Genomic DNA, 25660 nt, shown 5'->3' on the forward strand with positions numbered 1-25660 from the left:
ATTTGCATATTTGTGCATTATTTGCACAGAGGAGCTCTTCAAGTCGACTTCCGCCTGCCAAATTCCAATTTTTTAATGTTGATTCCCTAGCATCTATTTTCACCGGCTAAAAAAAAACAAATTGAATTTGTTCTACAGCTCCAAATCTTTTCTATATTAAGTTTCAAACCTGTAGATCAAAATCTGACAGAGTAGTTTGGTAGAAATCGTTCCGCACAAACAAACATCCACACACACAGAGACAAGGTCACTTTTATATATATATATATATATATATATATATATATATATATATATATATATATATATATATATATGCAAACCTGAAAAATCGATGCTAGTTTTTAGGTACTAATTTATTTCAACCACATGAAACAGCTTCTTCACACCAAATTACTATTACACTTTCCTGAGAAATTGCAAAAAGCATCACCAATTTACGGTGGTAGGGGTGGGGGGATTGTAACTTGAATTATTTTAAGAGCAGAATACAATTCCATTTCACATTTATTTTCTGTTATTTATTTATTTATTTATTTATTTTCCTTTTGTTGTTTTTATCTTCTATTAGCACCTATTATCTCTGAATTTTAAATGGTCAGCCCTCGACAGGTCAGTTACGCGTGAAAAATTGAGAGGGAGGTATGGCGAACTGTGTGTTAATCATGTCAATTTCATAACCTCACGCATATACTGATACTAACGTGTATTCACTGACAGAGTAAAGGTACAGATGCACACACATCCACACTAAAATGACACATTATATATATATATATATATATATATATATATATATATATATATATATTTATATATATAACAGTTTTATTTGCATACACACCACCAGTATATATAAAACTAAAAACATCGACCCTCTCGTCATTGACTACACCTCTTGAAAAAGCCCGCATAATTCGGGCGAAACGTCGAGCCTCCGGTCTTCCGCTTCCTTTTCACATCATAACGTCGGATTGTATCCATTTTAAAATTCATATATATTTAAAGCTGTGTGTGTGTGTGTGTGTGTGTGTGTGTGTGTGTGTGTGTGTGTGTGTGTGTGGTCACGAATAGGCTCCTATATGGTTGACTATTTTTAAAAACTGATTACATATAATGATAAAGGAGGTATCGAGACACAGGAATGGGTATGTTTGATCTGGCAGAACGGTGGTTCATTAACATTTTGGGGTCTGCGTTCGCACCTGGTCCACAAAGTATAGAAATAAAAAAAATTAAAAATTAAAAACAAAAAAAACGTTTACAAGTGTTTTTAATATAGATGTACATAAGAATACTTTGATAAGTATGTTTTAACTTAAATAGGAATGGTATAATAAAATTGTGGGGTCTGCATTCGCGCCTGGCCTCCATAGAATGGAAATAGGCGCAAACTTTAATAAAGACTTTTCATATCTATCTACGTAAGTATACTTTGATAATTATGTTTCAGTTTGAAGAAATATGGTATAATAAAATTATGGGGTGTTCGTTCGCGCCTGACCTCCATAGAATGGAAATGGAATGGAACAAAGTTTAACAAGTTTTTTTTTAATACAGAATATTGTGATAAGTGTTTTAGTGTGAACAGGTATGATATATAATAAATTATGGAGTTTATCTATGTTATTTTTACTTTCATCATATTTTGCTTTGGTTTTGATACCCCCAAATGCAATCCAAATTTACAACCCTTCCTTTTCACAACCTATCATGCTTTCATAAATCAGAGTCCATTTTCTGTAGGCTGTTTTTGAACCCAGTCAACGACGGGTACTTTTGCTAGTATATATATATATATATATATATATATATATTATTTTTAAAATATAATATATATATATATATATATATATATATATATATATATATACTCTGCGCTGGTCCATAAGTCCAAAGAGACTTGGGCTTGGCTTCAGAATGAATGCTACGATTTTGTATACTTCTCTCACTGGCGCTCTCCTCCCCGGATCTGAACGTGTTGGACTACTTCGTTTGGTCATACGTCGAGAATATCACCAACATGACCTCCCACAACACTAAAACCACATTGAAAATTATAGTTTAAAAATAATACATATGCCACTCCATCTTTGCGGATACCAAAATTGGTTAAAGGGGAATTTTTTTATTTTTTTTTTTTTATTACATTTTCACCCCAAACAAGGCACATTGCCACTTTGGTGTAGGGGGATACTATCAGGGGCAACAACTACTGGGGTACTATGTAGGGATTTGGGAAACAAGATGTTGGTTCACGTTACACTTGAACTTCTGCATGTCAGTACAGTTGGGGAAGCAGGGACCTGGAATGGAATTCCAAAGTCTAGGAAGAAACTACTGGAGTAGAAAGATCTTTTACATCTAGGGATCTCTACAGTGTGGGGGTGGGATTTTGCAGCCTGTCGGATCTGTCGAGGGTATTCATGTTGTGGGGGCACAAGTGCTTGCAGTTCATCAGAGCATTCACCATTAAAATACTTGTGGAACAGGCAGAGGGATGCAACGTTTCGTCGATGGGACAGAGGCTGAAGCTTAGATGCCAATTCAGGGCCTATCAGATTTGCGACTCTCTTTTGAACCTTGTCAAGGAGCGAGAGACTAGTAGCCGATGCACCAGCCCAAATATAACAGCAATACTCCATACATGGGCGAATGGTTGCCTTATAGAGGTACAGGATACTTTCGGGTGTTAGTAGTTTTCTAGCACAGTAGAGAGAGCCCACCTTCCTTACAGCGGCCCTGGCAATGCCCTCGATGTAATTGTTCCAACTCATGTTTCCTGTGAACGTTAGGCTAAGGAGCTTGAAAGACGTACTCTCAGATAAAGAGTCGTTGGCCATTGCTATAGATGGTAGAGAAGGTTTCTTGTAATTATTGAATGAAACTAGTTTAGTCTTGGCGGCATTGAATGTGACCATCCATTTTTGTCCCCATTCCACTACAGATTGGAGGTCATCCTCTAGTGTTTCTGTCATTTCTTTAAATATGTGTTCATTTGTTTTCCTGTCGTGCCTGTTATAGAGTGTGGTGTCACCAGCATATATACCCATCTCAGAGGAAATTTTGTCAGGGAGGTCATTTATGAATATCAGGAACAGTAGAGGTCCAAGGATAGACCCCTGGGGCATACCCGCATTTATATCATATTGTTTAGATGTACGACCGTCGAGGACAACCTGGATTTTTCTCTTATCTAAGAAGGATTTAATTATGTTAAATATTCTACCAGTGATACCGTATGATCTAATCTTCCTGAGGAGACCTTCATGCCATACCCTGTCAAAAGCCTTAGATATATCTAGAGCTACCGCTCTGCCCTCCCCCGCTTTGTCCAGTGAATGGTACATACGTTCAGAGATTAGTTAGGATGTCTGCTGTGGAACGGGCTTGTCTAAATCCATATATTATTCCCAATTGGCATTTAGGTAAAAATGCACTTTTGTATATATAATTGAATTCATTCAAGAGATAAGATATCCAAAAACCAAAACCAAAACAAATGACACACACACACACACATATATATATATATATATATATATATATATATATATATATAAATTACAAAAATCTATATTCCAAAATACAAGATGTTAACCATCTTACCATTTATTTGTATGTTTAAGATGCACAATTCTTAGCGCTGTAAAGAATTGTGTATGTCAAATATACTTAAAGGAATAAATGGTAACATGGTCAACAGCTTGAAATTTGGAATATAGACTTTTGCAATTTATTAGTTATATGCTCTGTAATTACATTGAGCTTCATAAATTGAAGAATTGGTATAAAAGGCGAAATATAATTGAAGAAACATATACATGTTATGTATATACAGGGTGGAACGATAAAATTGTCACCCTCGACAAGACGACATAATTCCATCTCCGTTTGATGAAAACCGGTTTTCTTTTTTTCTTGCAGACCATCTTTTAGTTGGCCAAACGTGTACAAATCCCAAGATCGATAGGAGCCTTTATATCATGTCTGAAAATGACACAAGTTCAACAAGCAAGATCAAAGATAAACAACTCATGCTCTCTGCCGATCCAAGTTATGACAACAGGACCATTGCCAGCACCCTCCAAATGCATCGTTGGATTGACACGAATAACAAGGACATACCCAGGGTAGTAAAAACAAAGTTTCCAGCCACGGTTATGGTCTTTGGTGTGGTTTCACGTGAGGGGCACATCATGCCACCTCACATCTTCGAAGTCAACTTGAAAGTCAACACCAAAGTGTACCTGGATATGCTGAAGAATGTTGTGATCTCTTGCAATCAGGTGGATGCTGGCAGACCCTGGATATGGCAGCAGAACTCGGCGCTGGTCTATAAGTCCAAAGAGATCCGGGCTTGACTTCAGAATGAATGCTACGACTTTGTATCCTTCTTTTACTGGTTCCTCTCCTCCTCGATCTGAACACGTTGGACTACTTCGTTTGGTCATACGTTGAGAATATCACCAACATGACCTCCCACAACACCAAAACCAGCTTGATCGTCACTATCTGCTGAGTATTCGCCGAGCTCTCACCGGCACATGTGGAAAAAGGATGCTCCCAGTTCCTGACCTGTACAAGCTGGTGATTGAGGCTGAAGGCGGCTACATTGGAAAGATATCAGCTCTACTGCATAATCAAGTTACTTGAATTGATTTTTTTTTATAAAAGTTTTAAAATAAAGCTCTAGTGTTGCTTTCTTTAGGGCAACATTTTTATTGTTTCCCTCTGTGTATATACACATAAACTTATATATTGCTAGTTATCGTTCCAAAACCAGATGTATTCATATTACACTCAGAGTATTTTATTCTTATGCAAATGTAGTACATCTTACACGTGTTTCGTTGAATTGCGAAAATTCACCAAACTCGTCAGAGACAGATATGTGTTCTTTGGCAAAAAAAAAAAAAAAAAAAAAACAGTTTAAGTATTATTTATATTTACGATATGTTTGTGTATTAATTGTTCTTTCGTTTATCCACATAAAATATTATACGATTTTTTTCTGTTTTCTGTTTCGATTTTCCTTCTTTTCTTCAACCGTGCTCACTATGTGAGTAGAGCTAGATAGTGAGTTATAAACATATATATGCACACATATATACCACTTTACTGGGAACACACTCATTCTATACCCCTCTCCCCCCCCCCCAAAAGGGTTCAGTTTATTAACTATACAAGTGTACAATTGTTTCGGCCCTTTACTGATATTTTTATATATAGTTCTCTATGTATATACTTAATATTCTTATGCTAGTAGGGTGTTCATTAGTGCTCAGAATATGCATGAAAACCAATTTATAGCTCTAGTAGTTAATCATCGAGCTACCAAAATGAACTTTGTGTTATTAATATTTATAGTTAAAGATAAAATTGCAAAATGTTGTTTCAAAGTGTATGTGTGTGTTTGTGTGTGGCAATTAAACTACATAGGGACTCCGGCGTTTCATCCTTATAGGGAATCGTAGCCTGACGATTCCCTATGGAGATGAAACGCGGAATCTCTGCGTAGCTTGTCTACTTGTATAAGTCAATGTGCATGATGTTTGCGCTTGTGTGTGTGGCTCGTAATTCGATTTCTCTTTCTAACATGTCGACAGCTATTAACATACTATAAGAAGAAATGTTGGTTATATGTTTGTTTGGTTTTTTTTTTGGGGGGGGGGTTTGGGGGGGGTTGTTCTATTCTGTTTTAATTCATAACCCCAATTCATCTAACCCCACACACGTCCACCCTATCACACTGCATCTATTTTATTTTTATTTCCCTTCATGTTGAAAATTTCCATCCTGCTTTGCCGTTAGGAGTGGGTGGGTGTTATTGTATTCCTATTTGTATCTTTAAAAAATTCAATTTTTTTAATATCTTTCTCGTTTTACTTCTCTCCCCCCCCCCACGTCTCCCCCCCCTCTCTCTCTCTCTCTCTTTCTCTTTCTCTCTTTTTCTCTAACTCTCTCTTTCTCTGTTTCTCTCATCCTCTCTTTTATTTCTTTCTCTTCCCACAAAAAGTCTACACACAAATAACAACAAAAATAAATAAGTAAAGCAGGAATTATCTCCCCTCACAATCACTATTAATTGAATCATAGGGAAAAATCTAATATGTTGTGGTATACTGCTACATCGATTCCATCTTTATTTTTCACTACATGAATTGCAGCTGACTGGGATAGCTTCCTCACATTTATATCAAATCTACCTCTGCGTGCGTTCCATATTTAAAAAGGATGTGTCCTCTATAGAATCAGACCTGACGGAATGGTTAATTGTAGGTGTAGACTGTTTCATACCGTCGAAAAAATTCTAGCAAAAACGTAATAGCCAGCCGTGGTTCTCTTCAGAATGTGCTGCTGCCATTACGCACAGAAATCACTTTTTCCATTGCTTCCAACATAATATACTGAGACTAAAGCCGCTTTCAGAACCGCCAGCAACCACTGTAAAAAAGTCATAAAGAAGGCGAAAGAGTTGTATGCTCAGTCTGTCAATCCAAGGTAGCTGAGCAGTGGCTGGGTTTTGGCAAATAGCAAACAGAATCCTCAACAGAAGTGTGTGCTCTATCCAAACTATCATCAATGAACCTGCGGTAATCTCGTTAGCATCAGACAAAGCCAAATATTTTGTCACAATCTTTGCAGCTAATTCTACCCTTTACAACCAAGGCCGCCAACCCCCAATATTTCCTTGTGTATCTGAAAACACGCTATGCGACATACAAATATCTGTGCGTGATGTTGCCAAGCTAATCAAAAACCATGATTCCAGTAAAGCAACTGACCCTGACAGCATTCCAATTATAGTGCTCAAAAAGCTTCAACAAGAACTAGCGCCTATACTTACAAAGTTATTTAAGCGTTGTCTTAAGGAGAAATGCTTCCTAAAACCTTGGAAAATCTCATCAGTATGCCCTGTATTTAAGAATTCAGGTGATCACTCATCTTCTCTCAGTACAGGCCAATAAGTCTCCTATGCATCATGAGTAAGCTGCTGGAATCTGTACTAAATAGAGAAGTAGTCAACCATCTAAGCAAAAATAACCTTCTTAGTGACATGCAATATGGTTTCCATTCTTTTAGATCTACAGCAAATGTGCTTACAGTTATATCTCATAGGATTAGCGAATCTCTCGACGGAGGCTTCCTCTCTAGGGCAATTGCTCTTGACATGTTAAAGGCCTTTGATAGAGTATGGCATAAAAGTCTACTTCACAAGATCTCCAGCTATAGTATAGCTGGAAATGTCTTCTCAATTATGAACCTATCAGAGAGAAATGATTTAATAAGAGTACTGGTTGATGGGCAGAAATCAGAAGCTCTCAGTATTAATGCTGCAGTCCCCAGGGGTCCATCCTGGGCCGACTCTCTTCCTGAACTACATCAATGATCTTCCCAACCACATCCTTACATCATACATAGACCTTCATGCTGACGACACTACCATCTATACTAGCACTTTAAAGACCATAAACGACGAAGTTCTCTCTGACTCTATCCTCTGATCTTGAGCTCGTGGTATAATGAGGGAAAAAAGTGGTCAGTTACTTTTAATGCATCTAAAAACAAGCTTCTATCTTTACATCATCAACGCTCTGATGCCTATCTGTCAGCAATTGAAATGAATGGCTCTCATCTTGGAGAGCAGGGTTGCAGAGTCAGATTCCTAAAAGTACTAAGAGTCAGAGTTAGTCGGAATTTTTTATTCGACTCTGACTCGTTAAGTCTAATCAATTTATTTATTTTCACATGGTTTTCCTGTCTGGTTTTACCAGTTTTTTCTTTTTCTTTTATTACATTTTTACCCCAAGCAAGGCACATTGCCACTTTGATATGCTGGGCTACTATCAGGGTCCTAAATTGCAGGGGTATTATGTAGGGAGTTTAGCAGCAAGGTGTCTGTTCACATCATACTGGAACTTTTACATGTCAGTACAGTTGGGGAAGCAGGAAACCGGAAGGGAATTCCAAAGTCTAGCAGTTCTGGAGAAGAAACTATTAGAGTAGAAGGCTTTTTTACTTCTAGGGATCTCTGCTGTGAAGAGGTGGGACTTTGCTGCTTGTTGGGTTTGTCAGGGGTATTTTCATCGAGGGGGTACAAGGGTTTGTAGTTCGTTAGAGCGTCCATCATTAAAATACTTGTAAAACAGGCAGAGGGATGCAACATTTAATCGAGGGGAATTAATACTGTGAGCTTCTGATTTCTGCCCATTAACGACTACTCTTATGAACCGATCAGAGAGAAATGATTTAATAATTGAGAAAACTTTCCAGCTATACCGTACCTGGAGATCTTGTGAAGTAGGCCTTTATGCCATACCTTATGAAAGGTCTTTGATATGTCAAGAGCAATGGCCCTAGAAAAGAAGGCTCCATCGAGAGATTTGCTAATCCTATGAGATATAACTGTAAGCACATCTGCTGTAGATCTAGCAGAATAGAAACCATATTACATGTTACTAAGAAGGTTATTTTTGCTGAGGTGGTTCACTACTAGTGCCATGTCGTGCATAGAAAGGGACCCTGCTGCTATATCTGGTCGATTTTCACGAGACCGCAACTTAAAAATTTGCATCCTGTTTTGCCAGTTCACTTTGCACAACACTTTTCCCCTAACCTGACATTAAACAAAAACGTAATGAAATGACAACCCAAACAAATATCATGATAAACAAACAAAACCAATTCGCCTCTGCCCTTGAGGCTTGCTTTTACAAATATCTGTGGGCTTAGAGGTTATATAGATGATGTAGTCTTACCTTTTAGTAAACTCCCCGGATATCTTAGCATTAAGTGAAACAAACTTACACTCTTCAATCCCCTTTAATTACTTTAAGATGACAGGATAACTCCTGCTTTGCTGTAAGGACTCAGATAGATATATGCACGGGCTTGGAATCTATATCCATAGCACCCTCCCTTAAATTAGAGAGAAAAATCTTGAATCAGATGATCAGGCTTTTATGTGCTTTCGACTAACATTACATTACTTCGTTAGTTACTTATACTTAATATTGTCTCTACCGTTTTCCCTCAAGTCAGGATTGTACCCTAATCGATCAAGTCTCTGATAGTATAGATGCAGCACTCTCCTTCAATAGTAATGCCAAAATACATGTGTTTGGTGACTTTAATGTCCACCATAAAAATTGGCTTGGTTTCTCAGGTTACACAGATGCAGCTGGACGCTCTCCTCATAGCTTCTCTACAGCCCATTCCCTCACACAGATCGTGAATCTCAGCAGGCTTCACTTCTAGATCTATTCCTCACCAAAGTACCTGAGGATTGTGTGACTTATGTTCACAGTCCAGTTGGAAACACAGACCACCTAGTGGTATCAGTTGACACCACATTTAAATCCCAACCTCAAGGTGAGGAACCATTGCTCAAAACAACAAGGTACTACTACAACAGGGCTGACTGAGAAACCATTAGAGAACACCTCCGAGATGCCCCATGGACCAATATCTTCTCCTTTCCTGCTGAACAGTGTGCCAATGAGAAAACTGAATGGTGCAAAACGGGCATTGAAGCACATGTTCCCACAGGAAAGTATTATAGCAAGCCCCAATCACCCCCATGGTTCACTTCAGATTCTGCAGCTACCATTGCACAAAGATAGCATGCATTCTGCCGGTTTGTACATCATAAGTCAAATAAAAATAGGCAAAAATTTGTAAATGCTAGAAATCATTGTAAGAGTCAAATAGCACCAGCCAAAAGAAAGCATGCTGAAATAATCAGGGAACGCATTGAATCGCAAAAGATAGGAACTCATGATTTCTGAAAAATCTATAATAATGTAGTGAATAAAGGGCAATCAATAATTCCTTCACTGAATAACAACCAAAAGGTTGCATGCACAACAATGGAGAAGGTGGAACTGCTTGCCCGGCTTTTCACCTCCAACTGCACCTTAGAGCCAACAAACAACTCCCTCCCAAATTTCCATATGCTGACCGAAGCCACATTAGATGATGTAAACATCCCTAATAGCTGGAACGGCCTCTGTTGTACCAGTGTACAGGAATTCTGGTGAAAGAACAGACCCTCTCAATTCTCGCCCCATTAATCTCTTCCCCCTCTTTACTAAAATCTTTGAGACTTTAATTAATCAAGCACCTCACAAAAGCAAACCTTCTCTCTGAGAAACAGTATGGATTCAGGCAATGTCATTCTACTGCAGATATTTTAACATTCATTTCTGAACGCATTTACCATGTACTGGATAAGGCGGGCGAAGCCATAGCTGTAGCCCTTGATATATCCCAGGCCTTTGACAAAGTCTGGCATGAAGGGCTGCTAATGAAAATTAAACCGTACATTATAACTGGATGTATACTGAATATAAATAGATCCATCTTAGACAATAGAAGCATAGAGGTTGTCATTGACGTACGTACATCCAAGCAGCATAACTTTAATGCAGGAGTACCTCAGGGGTCAATCGTTTGACCATTATTATTCCTGATATTCATAAACGACCTCCCTAATAATATTGTGTCCGAGATGGGTATACTTGTTGATGATACAATGCTCTATAACATGCATGAGGGAAGAGTGGATGTACATAAATCTAAGACAATGGCAGAATCGTTAGAAAATGACCTCCAGACCATTATGGAATAGCGCCGCAAATGAATGGTAAAATTTAATGCTAGTAAAACTAAGCTGCTCTCCTTTAACAATTACAAGACCGTCTATATCGATGACAAACAAATAACACCCTAGCTTAGAATTCTGCCTTCAAACTTCCTCGGCCTAACATTTACAGGCAATATAAACTGGAACAAATACATAGAGGACATTGCAAAGACTGCTGCAAAGAAGGTGGGTTCTCTCTATCGAGCTAGAAGACTATTCACACCTGAGAGTATCCTGTACCTCTACAAGGCCACCATTCGCCCATGCATGGAGTATTGTTGTCAGATAATAGGGTCCAAAAAAGAGTTACCAATCTAATCGGTCCTACTATCAACTAAGCTCCAGCCCCTGTCCCATCGCTACAATGTTGCATCTCTGTACCTGTTTTACAAATATTTTAATCGAATGTGTTCTGATGAACTCGTTGCCCTTGTGCCCCCTCGCCATACATATCCCCGACAAACCCGCTCAGCAATAAGATCTCACTCCTTCCCTGTTGAAATCCCTAGATGCCACAAAGATTTCTATTTTAATAGTTTCTTCCCTCAAACAGCTGGACTTTGGAATTCCCTTAAACCAACATCTTATTAATCATTCCTAGACATAGTCCCAAGTGGTGATATGCCTTGTTAGGGGTAGACGTGAGTAAATAAATAAAGCTGGTTGAGTGTATATGTGAGTATATTTCTCATACAAGTGAATGTTAAACATAAAAAATGATATACAAAGAAATTATAAAATGCTGAATAGGTGTGGGAGGCTGGTATATGGCTGTGCAGAATAGATTTCCACATAGGAGTCTCAGAGTCCGAGTTAGTCAGAGATATCAAAGGAGTCAGTCGGTGTCAGCATCCTAGGAATTGTTGGAGTCAGTCAGACTTTTACCATCCAACTCCGCAACCCTGTTGGGGAGGCTTCATGTTTTGACAAGCTTCTGAGCTCGACCTTTACTCCCGATCTGAAATTGAACACGTATATCAAATCCATTGCCAGGGTCGCCCAAAAAATGGTGGGATCCTTCTACTGCTCCAGTAGATAGCTCACTCCTCATGCAATTCTCTACCTATATAAAAGTCAGGTATAGCCAACGATGGAGTACTGTTGCCACATCTGGGCAGGAGCTGCTAGGAGCAGCTTATCTTGTCTTGTCTTCTCTTCCCTGCAACCTCTTTCCCACAGAAGAAACGTTGCGATCCTGTCTCTGCTTTATCGTATTTTCATGGAAAGTGCTCATCTGAATTTCAATCTATGGTCCCCCCCCTCGCTAAACTTTCACGAAAAATACTCGTCTAGCAAAAACCACTATCAACAATTTCCCACACTCTTTATCTGTGCCTAAACCTAAATATAGATTCCATGAACAGGGCTTCTTTCTTAGAATTGCACTCCTGTGGAATTCTTTTCTGTTTGCCTGCTTTCCAGCTGACTACAATATGATCGTCTTCAAGTCCAACCGTCGCTGAACCGTCCCCCTAAGTAATCCAATTTACAAAATTCCCACTACTTATGTTTACTACTCTATAATCACAATGACTAATGTATACCCATTAAACCTTATCCTCGAGTGGCTTCTGGGCCTTGAAAAGTGGTGATTTCTATGTAAAAATTTAAAAAAAATCGTACTTAAAACTCAAATCATTAACTTCCAGTGGCGGCTCGTGACTAGGATTACTGGGGCTGCTGCTTAATAAGACATTTTTTTGTTTTGTTTTGTTTTGTTTTGTTTTGTTTTGTTCTTTTAAATATGCACATTTTTAACGTTGCAATTAAACTTGTTAGCAGATGAAAACGAATAATACGCTGTTTTTAAGTATTTTTTAAAATTTTGTAAACTTTTATAGAATAATGCTACACAAAAGTTTGGCTATCTTGACAATTGTAGGTTCAATTTCGAAACAGAGATAACATGGTCGCACAAAAGGCCACATGACTTAGGACATGCAAAATGCGACAAACATAAAACGAAATAGATTTTTCGTCTTATTCTTTGTTTTTTGTTTGTTTTTAAACTGAAACACGACAATTTAAAAAATAACTTAATAGCAAAAGAAAATGTGTCGAATTCTTGATACAAGATGCTTTCAATAAGTTTCCAGATGTTTTTCGTATGGCCACTTTTATTGGTAGTACATACATGAAACTCTAATCCCCTTTGAAGTAATCTCCTCCGGCTGCAATGCACTTATTGCACCATTCCAACAATTTCTGAAAGGCCCCATTGAGATCCTCTTGTGTGAGCGTGTCAATGACACTTGTCACAGTCGCTTTTATCACCTCAATTGTCTCATAACGACAGCTTCTAAGGGTTTTTTTTCAGCTTAAGGAATAACCAAAAGTCACAGGGAGCAAGGTCTGGATTATAGGGAGGGTGAGGAACTGTCTTGATGCCCATCTTGGTCATAACAACATCTTTCTTGCTGATCTTCTCTGAGCCCCTTTGGATAAACTTTGTGAATAACCACATCTTTCCATATCGACATCAAACTGTGAACTTGTTGTCTCTATTGATACACGACGATCCTTATCCATGAAATTCTTTATTTGGCCAATCAACTCTGGTGTTCTGACTTCCTTACTCCTCCCACACCTCTCATCATATCTCACAGACAACCTGTCTTTCTTGAATATCTTATGCTGCTCAAAAACTGATGCGCAATTCATGCAAGATGGTCCAAAAGCAGTCTGAAGCATTCCATATGTTTCTGTGGCATTTTTTCCAAGAATTTCATTGCGTATCATTCTTCTAAAGTATCCTTACATTCAGATTGCATTTTTGAAATTCCCCAGCTGTGACAATCAAGCTTTAGTGGGGTGTATTCCAATTCCTGCTATAGCTGTTCATTTGACCCTGAAATCATAAAAATTAGTCATCTCACAAGATGTATAGCAATAACATACTGAAATTTCAAGAGTCTAGGACGATTTTAAATGCATTTACAAAAAAATGATTTGCCTTGTCACCGCTTACGGTTGCAGCCATGCCGGAAGTTAGGGAGTATGTTAGCTGACTATAACTCGTTTTGTTAATTGTGCGTATAATAGTTATACACACATTTTTAGGTAGAAAAAAAAATTATGAGTAGTTGTTAAGATACAGTCGACAGATCGATTTTTAATACCCCGTTTTAAGCAAAAATAATTTGAGCTTGGTCAGTCAGTACTTGGGTGACCATTTGAGAATACCAGGTGTTGTATGTAAAATCCGGTCCTTGAGGTTTTGCAAGTCAAAAGCTGACCATCAATCTGAAAATGCAAGAAACACAACAGGCAGTTTCTGGAATCGTGGTTGAATTGCTCGAACCAGACACTGGCTGACAAAGATAGATCGATTTCAGAATTTAAAATGCATATTATTTTTATAATCCCTCTCTTTATCTTTCTCCCCCCCCCTAAAAAAACCTATCTCTTTTTATCTTTCTCTTTCTATATCTTTCTTCTCCTTTTACTTACGATGTATCTCTCTTTGTCCTCATATTTTAATCAATCTTCCCTTTTTCTTTTTTTTCTTCTTTCTCTTTGTTTTTCCACCCGGCCATCTTTTTTTTACTATTATTATTTTATTCTTCATTGCATCAAATTGATCTCTTAACCTACTGTCTGTTTTTAAAGCTTTCGCTAATGCTTTTAACATTTGATTTCGCCATTTTCCCATCAATCTTTCCATTTTTATTTATTCGTTTATTTATTTATGCATTTAAATTTTTTTAATTTCTTTTATCCCCCCCCCCAAATTCAGCTTTCATACTACTTTTCAGTATGACTTTCCCCCTTTTAAAAGTAAACAAAACTATTTTTAAATATTAAAAAAATACATTCAAATAGATCAAGAAGAATTAAAATACATTTACAAGCTGCCTTCGTGCATGACGCTTTCAAAATGATTTCCCTAATGGTTGTGCTTGTCTGTTGTTAGAAACAGATGCAATGATGTAATAGCGTTGCTGCATGCGACAACTATAGAAAGTCTACAATGAGCCGCCATAAAGATTTTGAGTCTGTACTTAGTTTTTAAGCTTGATGTTGATTGGTCCAAGCATTCAACTTCCTTTCTGGCCTGCCCAATCAGGAACCAGCTCTCATACGACCTGAACACGTGATGGAAGACTATAAATGGACAAGACACTGTTCGTTGTCTCTTTCTTGCTCAGAAAATGGTACTGACAACATCATCTACGTTGCTCGAACCAATCCCAACCTTCTCTCTTGGGACTTAACACTCTCCTTAGCCCTTGACAAGAATTTAGCATGGCAACCGTCGACACATGTGGATTAGATAATATAACACACACACATACATCTGGACCATCTGTAAAAAATTAAACATCCAGTGTACCACCAAGTCGTGGGAGCATCAACCTGAAAGAACAGTTGGAAATGACTTATATACCATACATTACAACCAGGTAATCCCTACAGCCACCTACCTTGAAAATGCTGCTGCCAAACCTGACAAGTTATATGGAATAAGTCAGAGAGAATGGCAATCTTGATTGAAGTGAGTATCCCTAATGATGAAGGTCTGAACAGAGCTGAAAGGGAGAAACAGACCAAATATCAAGATCTCATGTATGATATGAAAAAAAAACTGGAATCTTAGGGAGATATCAATCATACCAACTATCATAGGTGCTACACGGCTTATGAAGAAGAACCTGAAGTCCTACCTCACTGATATTCCTGGTGAACCAATGCAAGAGAGATTCAGACAATTGCACTTAAGGGAACAGCGAGGATACTAAAAAGAGCTCTCGGATGCTTTCAATAAAAAGCAGGGGAATGTTGGCAGCTGATTTGGCTGCCCCATATCTAGAATTACAAATTTTAAAGGAAGAAAATAAAAAAAAAAAACAAATGCCTACAACTCGACTTCCATACGTGTGTACTTTCTTCATTTAAGAACTCTTTTTCTCTTTACAAATAGGACTTTCATCTTCGTCCGTACTCATGGACATATTTATTTACTAACACCCTTCTCTTCCATTCTCCTGTTTAGTATTGTTGCCACATCCGAGCTGGTGCACCTACGACTAGTCTATACCTTTTACACAAACTCCAAAAAAGAGACTCAAATCCAATAGGTTCTGCACTATCGGCCAAGCTCCACTCTCTGCCCCATCACTGCAATGTTGCATCTGTTTTACAAGTACTTTAATGGAACACGCTCTGATGAACTCGTAGCACTGGTTTCCCTTCGACATGTATATTTCCGACTAACCCGGCAATCAGCAATATTCCACCTCTTCACCGTTGAGGTCTATAGATGTTGGTAAGCTTTCTGCTATAACAGTTCCTTCTTTCGAACTACTAGACTTTAGAATTCCCTCCCTGTTTCTTCCTTCTTTGACTATACTAACCTGCTGACATTTTAAATGTATTGTGAATAGACACCTCGCTGCTCAACTCCCCCATATAGTCCCTTGTAGACATGCTCCCGATTAGTAGTTCTTACATTCTTATTTGGAGTGAATAAGAATTTTTATAAATTATGTGTTATCAAAGACAACTCAATACAGTTGTTTGAAATATCAGAAATGGACTTTGTTTCCTTTTTTTCCATAAAGACAAAATAACCAAAATAGCAGACTAGTGTTTTTATACCCAGATACAATTGCATGTTTTGATTATATACCGCAGGGTTCTGAATATGATCTTGAAGTGCATCCGATTATGAAATCTCAATTTAGGTGTTTTGGTGAGTGAGGAATTATCCCTTTGTTACTGTTGTGTTCGAATTTATTAACACTAGAAAAATAATAACTTTACAAGAACGATATTATAAATAATGTGAGTCCGCCATCTTGGTCTGTTCTGTCTTTCAAGAGAGACAACCATACTCTTTTAGAGTTATTTTACTTTATTCTTGCTTATAATGGTCACCATTGTTCCCAAGCTTCTAGGACTGATTTTCGCACCTGATCTGAAGCTTACGTCAGTTCTGTTGCTAAGGTTTCTGGAAAAAATGATTGGATCATTCTACTGCTCCAGAAAGTATCTCACTTCTGATACAATCCTTTACCTGTATAAGAGTCATATACAGTCTAAAAATGAGTACTGTCGCAACATCTGGGGAGGTGCCGCTCAGAGCACTCTTCTGTCTCGATGAAGTACAAGAACAACTGTAAGATCTTGTGGGAAGTACTCTCTTCTTTTCCCTACAACTAGTTTCTCACAGGAAACACGTTGGTAGTCTTTCTCTGCTCTATCATTATTTTCATGGTACAAGGTGCCTTCAATAAGTTTCCAGACTTTTTCGGGAGGATAGTTTTATTGATAGTACACACATGAAACTTTAGTCCCCCTTCAAAATAATCTCCTCCGGTTGCAATGCACTTGTTGTACCGTTTCAACAACTTCTAGAAGACCCCATGGAAGTCCCCTTGCATGAGTGTGTCAATGACCCTCGTCATGGCCTCTTTCATTTGCTCAATTGTCTCATAAGGTTTTCCTTGAGCTTAGGGAATAACCAAAAATCACATGGAGCAAGGTTTGGACTATAGAGAGAGTGAGGGACTGTCTTTATACCCATTTTGGTCAAATAGTCTGGGATAAGGATGGAGTTGTTCTGCATCTTCAGTTCCTTGTGAATAATTGTGTGTACAGTTCCCATTCTGACATTAACCTGTGCCCTTATTGTCTCTACAGACACACGAAAGTCCTTATCCATGAAAGTCTTTATTTGGCCAATCAACTCTGGTGTTCTGACTACCTTACTCCTTCCACAGTCTCATCATTCCTCAGAGACTCCCTGCCTTCCTTGAATCTATTATGCCACTCAAAAACTGATGCTTGATTCATGCAAGAGTGTCCAAAAGCAGTTTGAAGCATCCCATACGTTTCCATAGCATTTTTTTCCAAATTTAAAAGAGAATTTTATTGCATATCATTCTTCTAAAGTGTTCTCACGTCCAGATTGCATTTTTGAAATTCATCAGCTGTGATAATCAGGCTTTAGTAGGGTGTATTCCAATACCTGTTGTAACTGTTTATTAAACCCTGAAATCATAAAAATTGGTCAGTCATCCCATACAATGTATAGCAATAATATACTGAATTTTCAAGAGTCTATGACAATTTAAATGTTTGTGCAAAAAAGGTCTGGAAGCGTATTGAAGGCACTTCGAAGATGCTCGACTGAGCTCCAATCTATAGTTCCCTTTATAAAACATTCACAAAAAAAAACTTGTCTTGTTACAACCACTATAAAAAGTCTTTCTTATTTTTTTTTTGTATCTGAAGCTAAAAAGAATTTCCGTGAGCAGAGTTTCTTCAGAAGAATTATCCGTTTGTGGAACACAATAGCATTGGAGCTGCTTCCAAGTTGACTACAGCATCGTTATCATAAAATTTAATGTTAACAAATTTTTGTTGAGTCGTCTCATTCAGTAATCAAATTCTACACAGATCCAGCTATGTTCTCCAATCCTTAAGGTGTTTGCCTCACCGTTCATTCGATGCAAAGATTAATCCTTGTTCTCAAGTGACCTTTTGAGCAATGACTCCTTAGTAAAAAATAAGAAACAAGTTTGTTCTGATCTGAAGTGGTAGTAAGGAGATATATGGGGTAAATAGAATTTGTCTTGAACACAGCAGTAAACTGCTTCGGACACCCTTAAGCAACATGTCTATCTCTACCTCACCCGACCACCCTAAAACCCATGTTAGCAGTTCTTTTTACATTTCTTTTCTGCTGACCTTATTTCCAGCCTTACTGCACGGTAATCACGTTCCACCCCCAACTATCTAGAATATGTCACAAAACTGCATCCAGTAGTGAGTCCCCAATTTGGGAGTTCCGGGGAATGCCAACGTGCCTCTTACTTACTACTAGTCCAAGGTCCACTCTGACTTAGATTGGGAGTATCTGCCAGGGCTCTATCTACGGCTTGAATAGAAACTATCGTTTATAGACTATTTATTTACAAAATATACGTCTGCAAAACAAATTAATCTATAAATGTATGCCAGGCACTAGAGAGTATAGTAGACCAACGATAACCTGGCTTGAGTGCATAAGAACTGATTTGACTGCATGCAGCATTAATAATATAAACCTGTTGCATATCAACCTTGTGCCATGCATAAATGAAATTTTTTAATCACACTTTTGCTAGCAGCTTACTCCTGTCCTCACCCTTTCTATGATCTTTCCAGACTGAGGAAACGCCGCCTACAAAAAATGTTCTTTCATACCCCCAAAAAGGACTAAGACAAAACTGTTGAAGACAAGGGAGGTTTATTCACCTTGATCTTACTTCCAAATCACTGACTAGTGACGTGGCCGGAGAGACAAAGCCAACCAACCATTAATCCATCTCATGGTTTTTACTACAAGGATGTGAGCTCTCTGGTAATAGATGCAAATCCACTTCTTTTGAAGCAAACAAAAGAAGCTGATTTCTGTTGACATTTGTTTGCTTCTACCCGAATTCTCCACACTGAAATCCAATTTTTCTAGGCTTTCCTACCATTTTTTATTTTTATTTATTTATTTTTTTTGCTTAACCTATTTTTAAACTCTTATCAACCCTTAAAGCTCACTCCTCCTGGACTGTATATGACATAATATTACATCAAATGGTGAGGCCCCAATTTGGGAACATTAGAGATGTAGAGTCTCCTCTTAGTTAACGCTACTTCAAGCATTAATATTACTTGACAGCACCTGTTTCATAGCTCAGAATCATTGATGTAATTATTATGTCAATTTTTTAGTTTATTTCGTCCTTAAAGTTGATAAGTTCTTTTTCTTCTGATGAGTTAAGGACGGAATAAATTCAAAAATTAACATAATAATTACATGAATGATTCTCATCTACAAAACAGGTGCTGTTATGAATTCTGCATTTCAATGTACCTGAGGAAATAAACGATAAGATGGTCAATATCTTGAAATTTGGAATATAGACTTTTGTTGTTTATTTACGTATACTCTATAGTTACATTGAGCTTCATAAATTAAAGGACTGGTATAAATAAACGGTGAAATATAATTAAATACATATTTCCCATAAACATATATATATGAGTGAGAGTGAGTGATGGGCCGAATCCAGTATTTTTACCAATTCTTTTATAAATTTCTAAATATTTAGCTATGGAATTGTTTTGTTTTTTTGTTTTGTTTTTTTTTTTTTTCATTTCAAAAAACGCGCGTAATATGTGCATATATTTTCACAAACGTAAAAATACACTTTTGTGCGTGTGTGTGTCTATATTTGTGGTGAAGTGGTGAAATATAGATTTTAATTTTGCTGGTAGTTTAAAATCAGTAAATATTCATAATTTTATTATTGGTACCAGCTATGGAAAATTATGTTTTAACACAAACAAAAAAATGAATATATTCGTTTGAAATAGTTGAGTGGTTTTTGCTATAGTTCCGCATAATAATCCGATAAGTTGCCTTACAAGAACAAGTGTTACTGTTTGGAGCTGGTATTTTTTAGCCTGAGGCTTGTGACGTTTTTCCCAGGTTGCTCTACCAGTCGGTATTTATAGCTTGATCAGCCAATCATATTCTTGCAACAAAAAACAACCCGGATGTACTTATATTCATTACATTACAATTAAAAAATCGTTTTTTGACATAAAAAGAAATAGGAATAAATTTTTCAGAAGCCAATACCCTAAAAAGTTCCAATTTTCCAAGTCCAAATAATTGTTCCAACATTAGTATATATGGCACAATCACGTTGAAACACTGGTTTTCACCAGATCACCAAAGTTAAGCAACGTTGAGCCTGGCCAGTACCAGATGGGTGACCATTTGGGAAGGCTAGGCAGTGTACTGAGTCGAGTCATAGAAATTTCCAGGTTGGTATTTGGGGGTGGATTAATTCATTAGGAGAGATGTATCTCCAGTCTTCATTAAGACATGCATCTAGGAGAAAGAAACTCTGATGTAAAATTTTATTTATTGTATACTCTTTCCTGTGGCAGTCATCTGCACTGACAAAGGGTAGCAGTAATGTGTGTAGTTGGTTCTACACAAAGCCTTGACAACTATAAATAAATCATCTGTGTGAATTTCCGAGCAACTTAATTGTTGTGACGGAAATTCATACGTTGGAATCGACGGGAGACGCCATAATATAAAGCTGTGTGTGTGTGTCTGGTCACGAATAGGCTCCTATATGGTTGACTATTTTAAAAAACTGATTACATATAATGATAGAAGATGTATCGAGACACAGGAATGGGTATGCTTGATCTGGCAGAATGGTGGTTCATAAAAATTGTGGGGTCTGCGTTCGCGCCTGGCCCCCAAAGTATGGAAATAAAAAATGAAAAAAAAAACATTTACAAGAGTTTTTGATATAGATGTACATAAGAATACGTTGATAAGTATGTTTTAACTAAAATAGGGATGGTATAATGAAATTGTGGGGTCTGCGTTCGCGCCTGGCCTCCATAGAATGGAAATATGCACAAACTTTAATAAAGACTTTTCATATTTATCTGTGATAATTATGTTTCAGTTTGAAGAAATATGGTATAATAAAATTATGGGGTGTTTGTTCGCGCCTGACCACATAGAATGGAAATATGTCACAAAGTTTAACAAGGTTTTTTAATATAGATCCACAAAATATTGTGATAAGTGTTTCAGTGTGAACAGGTACGGTATAATAAATTATGGGGTTTATCTATTTTATTTTTACTTTCATCATATTTTTCTTTGGTTTTGATACCCCCAAATTCGAAGCTATCTCTTTACAACCCTTCCTTTTCATAACCTATAACACTTTCATAAATCAGAGTCCATTTTCTGTAGGCTGTTTTTGAACTGTTTTTGAATATATATGTAGTTACCCACCGGCAGCTGTTTGATCATATCATTGCTATTCACTATGGCTAGATTTAGCACAAGCAAGTGTAACCATGCCTTAATTTGAAACCTGAATGCCAGATAACTTCTGGCTGTAACCAGCAGTGTCTGCATTAACAAGCTTAGCACTTATATTTAAACTAGCCTGGGTGCCCGGTGTTGCCCGGGTGTTTGGAGATGTGTGTTGAGCAAAAAAAAAAAAGTGGTAGTAGGCAGGCAGGCTCAAACTCGTACCACGAAGGAGGAAAAGAATGTGAAAAAAAAGTGACGTCTTTGCTGCTACATCCATCACCAAACCGAAAGTGACGAACGTTTAAATTTAAGCTAGTCAATCAAAAAGGGGGGGATGACTTTTGAAAATATAGGCGAAAAAAGCGACCCCACCTTGTAGAATAGTGGCCAGTTGAGGGCGAAGGAATTCATGTTTTTTAGCTAATTTTTCAGTATTTATATGGCCGAGTGGTCCTAGACGTTGTATCAAAGTTTAGTTACCCAAAGGTGCTGAGTTCAATCCTGAACGAAGGCAGTGAAAAAAGTAACATTCAAAACAGAGAATCAGCAACTATGTCCCAAAGCCTAGCTGGAGTCCGAACACGGTACCCCCGTAATAATAATAAAGGGTTGGGTTCGAGACTCCTAACAAATGGTTCCCCAGTTCGATACAAAACACCTGACGAAGGCCGGAGCGCAAAACAGCCGAAACGTTGTGACAATAACAACCAAGATGAGGAAGTCAGTCCGACAATCTCAATCAATTTTCAATATTTGTTGTCCGAAGGGTCGTGCTTCAAAACGATACTGATCTCGTGAAAATCCGTCACCTCTGCCAAAAGTTTTAGGCAGACATACAAACATACATACATACATTTAAACAGACAGGTGAGATTTATATTACAGATGAAATTCAAAACGTTACGTATTTTCTTTGTTTACATAGTTTTTTGCACTACTTGGTAACCTAAGAAAAATCTATTCTTTATAGAAGAATATTGCTATTAAGTTAAATATCATATCTATTGAGTTAGTAATGATGCCAGGATTTTTTCTTCTCCTTCCTCCTCGGATTTCTTCCATTCTTTACATATAGGATCAATTCTTTTTTTTTTTTTTTCTTGTTACCTGAGCGTCTCCTGGCTCATTTATTTTTTTGTCAGTCTCGGTTTCATTTCTTCTTCCCCCGCCTACCCCTCCTCTTCCTCCTGAGCCGACTCTCTGTTCATATAAAAAGGAATAACGCAATCGTTTTTTGGATCCAGTGTGTGCATGACTGTGTGAGTGACACGAGTAGATTTCTAGCTCTCGTTCTAGTTTAGTACGGATTAGAGTTTTTTTGTTTTTTTAATTTTTATATATTTTGTTTTATATTTTAAATTAAAAAAAATGACCTCCTGATTTGTGACCAATTCTATATTGGATTTTCGATTCTTCTTTGCACGTTACCAACAGTTGCACAATTCAAAGTCGTCATTTGGCCGTTTGGTAAGTAAAACAATTAATTACAAATTACAACTCTTTCTATAGCGTTTGTTAGGATACATCGAAAGCATTTTTTTTTAATTCTTTCCGATGACGTAATTGTATGTTATGTCTTACATTAGTTTATTTATTTACTCCCCTCCTCCTCAAAAAAAAAAAAAAAAAAAAAACAAGCAGAAGGTATATTTCTACTTGGACATAAGGGGCTATTATTTGAGACTATGTGAGTTGAACAGCGAGATGTCTGTTCACTGCATTTAAACTTCTGCATGTCAGAGAAGCAGGAAACATTTAATGTTATCAAAAAGTAAACACGGTTGTTAATGTTATCATGCATTAACACAACCCGGGAAATGAATTGGCATTTATTTTTTTTTTTGTTTCTTCTTCTTCTTCTTCTTCTTCTTCTTCTTCAAATGTAAAGACTCAAACTCCGAAGTTAATTTATCTCATAACTTGTGTCGTTTCTCAACGAAGAAAATGATGAGCGAAACTTAGTTGTATTAGTGCTCAGGAGGCATCCTCGGTTTTAGTTTTCACTTCTGGCTCAAAAAAAAAAAAAATAACGGATTTTCTCTTTTAGAGGAACGGTGGAAAATTTTGCATGATTTAACACTTATTTATTTATTTATTTATTTATTTATTTTTGCCTCTGGCAACACTGAGCAGCCCTGCCAGTATATAATAAAAGATATGCTTATGGTTTATGATATTGCGAAGCAGTCATCTATGCATAGGTACTAGCAAGGTTCAACACTTTAAGTGGTTTCATGCTTTGTCTGGAGCGATTTCCATAAAAATAGAACACCGTAACTTTTCTTAGCAACTTTTTAATAGTTTATCGATAGATATATAGACGGATTATGCACCTCATAGTAGTTAGATGTTGCTCCTATCTCCTCATCCTCTGCTCCTAGTAGTTGGCTTTTGCTACCTCCGGCCAAATCACGATAGTTGAATTTAGCTTCCGTGTTGAATTCTACTTTTAATGTCCATTGGATCATTTAACTTCATTTTCATGCTCATCCATCGCAATTAAATTCTGCTCTCCAGCAATTGATCTATGTTTCCCTGACCCTGATCCACCATCTACTTCAATTAGATGAACTTTCTTTATGTGTCCATGTACGACATCATCACATTGACACACCGGTTTCCGTTAGATCATCGAAGTTAACGTTGAACCTGTGCAAACAGTGAAGATTCAGGAGAGGTGTAATTAGGGATTGCACAACTCTTGCTTCACAATCACACACGCAGCTACCCTTACTGTGGGGGGGGGGGGGTATCCATTGTCTTTCGAGACTGACGGAGGCATCGCCTTATGTTCTTTCTTCCTCATCTTGAATTTAATTCCCTATGAATTATTATTTTTATTATAAATGTATATTTTTCTTATTTGGTACATGCATTTTAAACGTAATGTGAACAAACATATCGCTGCACAACTCCTCACTCAGGATGCCTCCTATAAATTTCCCCCTCCCCTCCCACAACTCACAGCAGCCCCTTATGTCTAATTGGCCACGTGCATTATTTGAAATAAGTAAAAGTAAAAAACAAAACAAACAAACAAACAAAATGTCATCAGGCATAAGGGCATTTAAGGAAAGAGTTATCGTTGTTTTTTTAGTTTCTTGGTTGTCCATGGATAGTGAAAACACGCGGGGCTGCTTCCCAGCTGACTACAACGTGGTCGTTTTCAAATCTAATAAGTTTTTTGGAGCCATCCTCTTAAATAATCAAGCCCTACGCAAATTCCGTCATTACTGATCATGATTTGTTTGTCTTGCAGCTTACTCGACACTCGTTAACCCTTATGCTCGAATGATTCTTGTTTTCATAAGCAATGACCCTCTAATAACGAAAAAAAAATCATTAACGGTGATATTTTCCCCCTCTTTTTATGGTTTTTGTGATTTAGATGTGGTGAGTGTTTTTACACTGATATTTTAAACACAACCGTTTGAGCTCTTGAATCTATGATCTTTACATTTGTGACCCTTTCATCTTGTTGTCTCACGATCTACCTTATCCTAGAGTGGCCTCCGGACCTTAATAAGTGGTATCCTCCAAGTAATATATTATATGTGTGTGTGTGTGTGTATATATATATATGAACTTCTTAATATACTCCGTCATGGATATGTGAGCGACTACATGAAAGTTAACTAATTTGCATATTCTTTTGAAAAACGAGCGTTAATTAATTACTTATTCATTTTTATGTTTTCTTAGATGATTTGTTTCATTTCACTCTTACGCTTAATTCTATTTATACATAGTTTCTACATGCTGCATAATTGCATAGGGTTTAAGATGAAAACGTTCTAGCACATGGAGATATATATATATATATATATATATATATATATATATATATATATATATATATATATATATATATATATTACACTAGAAACATGCGAGCATGAAAAGTAATATGGTTAAGCATGGAAAAGAAAAGGACAAGATATTATAGTAAAATACATAATAAATTTATAACTTAAAATATTGCAGCATTAAGAATAGATTCTATGATGTTAAATTGAATTTTAAAAATTCTTAATGCTGCAATATTTTAAGTTATACATTTATTATTTTTTTACTAGAATATCTTGTACTTTTCTTTTCCATGTTTAAGCTTTACTATATTACTTTTCATGCTCGCATTTTTCTATTATAATCCATGATTTTTTCCTGGCTTC

At 37.1% G+C, this 25660-nt stretch overlaps 1 protein-coding gene across 9 annotated transcripts in view; it reads left to right on the plus strand.

Moving 5' to 3' along the window:
* LOC145287869 (glutamate receptor ionotropic, NMDA 1-like) overlaps positions 1-25660 on the plus strand; it is a 540534-nt gene that overhangs the window by 246899 nt on the left and 267975 nt on the right. The window contains exon 1 of one of the 9 annotated variants that reach the window (XM_080135763.1): positions 22833-22955. The exons of 7 other annotated variants lie outside the window; for them this stretch is intronic. The gene's annotated coding sequence lies outside the window, so the exon portion shown is untranslated. Of the gene's footprint in view, positions 1-22832; positions 22956-25660 lie in introns of those variants that run through there. One more of the 9 variants, XM_080135769.1, reaches the window with a different exon arrangement.

This window comes from Euprymna scolopes, chromosome 11 (assembly GCF_053919585.1).
Source record: "Euprymna scolopes isolate OS-2025 chromosome 11, ASM5391958v1, whole genome shotgun sequence".
Lineage (NCBI taxonomy): Eukaryota > Metazoa > Mollusca > Cephalopoda > Sepiida > Sepiolidae > Euprymna > Euprymna scolopes.